The sequence below is a fragment of the Sesamum indicum genome, linkage group LG6 (assembly GCF_000512975.1).
Source record: "Sesamum indicum cultivar Zhongzhi No. 13 linkage group LG6, S_indicum_v1.0, whole genome shotgun sequence".
NCBI classification, from domain to species: domain Eukaryota; kingdom Viridiplantae; phylum Streptophyta; class Magnoliopsida; order Lamiales; family Pedaliaceae; genus Sesamum; species Sesamum indicum.
In genome coordinates, this window is record NC_026150.1 from 15,602,969 (window position 1) to 15,605,300 (window position 2,332).

The window sequence follows — 2,332 nt, forward strand, 5'->3', positions numbered from 1 at the left end:
TTTAGTTGTTTTGCACGGTTTTATTAAAACAAGTTTGTTTACCTTTTATACTAACTTATAGTTATTATTACGCTTAGCAAATTTACAACTTCTTGGCTTGGGTCTAGACCAACGTTTGGGTCAAGTTTCGTAGAATTCTGAGAACGTTCATAATTTAGCCGTTTTGTTTTATTTAACTTAACCAAGGTTGTTTCCCTTTTATACAAACTTGTAGTTATTATTACGCTTAGCCAATTTACCACACAAATTTTTGGGTCTAGACCAACGTTTGGGTCAAGTTTTGTCGTACTCTGAAAACGTTCAAAATTTAGCTGTTTTGCACGGTTTTATAAAAGCAAGTTTGTTTATCTTTTATGCAAACTTATAGTTATTATGACGCTTAACAAATTTACCACACAAATTCTTGGATCTAGACCAACGTTTGGGTCAAGTTTCGTCATATTCTGAGAACTGAGAACGTTCAAAATTTAGTTGTTTTACACAATTTTATTAAAGGAAGTTTGTTCCCCTTTTATACAAACTTGTAGTTATTATTACGCTTACCAAATTTACCACACAAATTCTTGTGTCTAGTCCAACGTTTGGGTCAAATTTCGTCGAATTCTGAGAACGTTCAAAACTTAGCTGTTTTGCACAGTTTTATTAAAGTAAGTTTGTTCCCCTTTTATACAAACTTGTAGTTATTATTACGCTCAGATAATTTATCACACAAATTCTTGGGTCTAGACCAACGTTTGGGTCAAATTTCGTCGAATTCTGAGAACGTTCAAAATTTAGTTATTTTGCACGGTTTTATTATAGCAAATTTATTTCCCTTTTATACAAACTTGTAGTTATTATTACGATTAGCAAATTTACCACCCAAATTCTTGGGTCTAGACCAATGTTTCGGTCAACTTTTGTCGAATTACGAGAACGTTCATAATTTAGCTGTTTTGCACAATTTTATTAAAGTAAGTTTGTTTCCCTTTTATACAAACTTGTAGTTATTGTTACGCTTAGTAAATTTACCACACAAATTCTTGGGTCTAGATCAACGTTTGGGTCAATTTTCATCGAATTCTCAGAACGTTCAAAATTTAGCTGTTTTGCACGGTTTTATAAAAGCAATTTTGTTTATTTTTTACGCAAACTTATAGTTATTATGACGCTTAACAAATTTACCACACAAATTCTTGGATCTAGACCAACGTTTGGGTCAAGTTTCGTCATATTCTGAGAACTGAGAACGTTCAAAATTTAGTTGTTTTACACAATTTTATTAAAGGAAGTTTGTTCCCCTTTTATACAAACTTGTAGTTATTATTACGCTTACCAAATTTACCACACAAATTCTTGTGTCTAGTCCAACGTTTGGGTCAAATTTCGTCGAATTCTGAGAACGTTCAAAACTTAGCTGTTTTGCACAGTTTTATTAAAGTAAGTTTGTTCCCCTTTTATACAAACTTGTAGTTATTATTACGCTCAGATAATTTATCACACAAATTCTTGGGTCTAGACCAACGTTTGGGTCAAATTTCGTCGAATTCTGAGAACGTTCAAAATTTAGTTATTTTGCACGGTTTTATTATAGCAAATTTATTTCCCTTTTATACAAACTTGTAGTTATTATTACGATTAGCAAATTTACCACACAAATTCTTGGGTCTAGACCAACGTTTGGGTCAAGTTTCATAGAATTCTGAGAACGTTCAAAATTTAGCCGTTTTGCACGATTTTATTAAACCAAGGTTGTTTCCCTTATATACAAACTTGTAGTTATTATTACACTTAGCCAATTTACCACACAAATTTTTGGGTCTAGACCAACGTTTGGGTCAAGTTTGTCGTATTCTGAAAACGTTCAAAATTTAGCTGTTTTGCACGGTTTTATAAAAGCAATTTTGTTTATTTTTTACGCAAACTTATAGTTATTATGACGCTTAACAAATTTACCACACAAATTCTTGGATCTAGACCAACGTTTGGGTCAAGTTTCGTCATATTCTGAGAACTGAGAACGTTCAAAATTTAGTTGTTTTACACAATTTTATTAAAGGAAGTTTGTTCCCCTTTTATACAAACTTGTAGTTATTATTACGCTTACCAAATTTACCACACAAATTCTTGTGTCTAGTCCAACGTTTGGGTCAAATTTCGTCGAATTCTGAGAACGTTCAAAACTTAGCTGTTTTGCACAGTTTTATTAAAGTAAGTTTGTTCCCCTTTTATACAAACTTGTAGTTATTATTACGCTTAGATAATTTACCACACAAATTCTTGGGTCTAAACCAACGTTTGGGTCAAGTTTCGTCGAATTCTGAGAACGTTCAATATTTAGTTGTTTTGCACG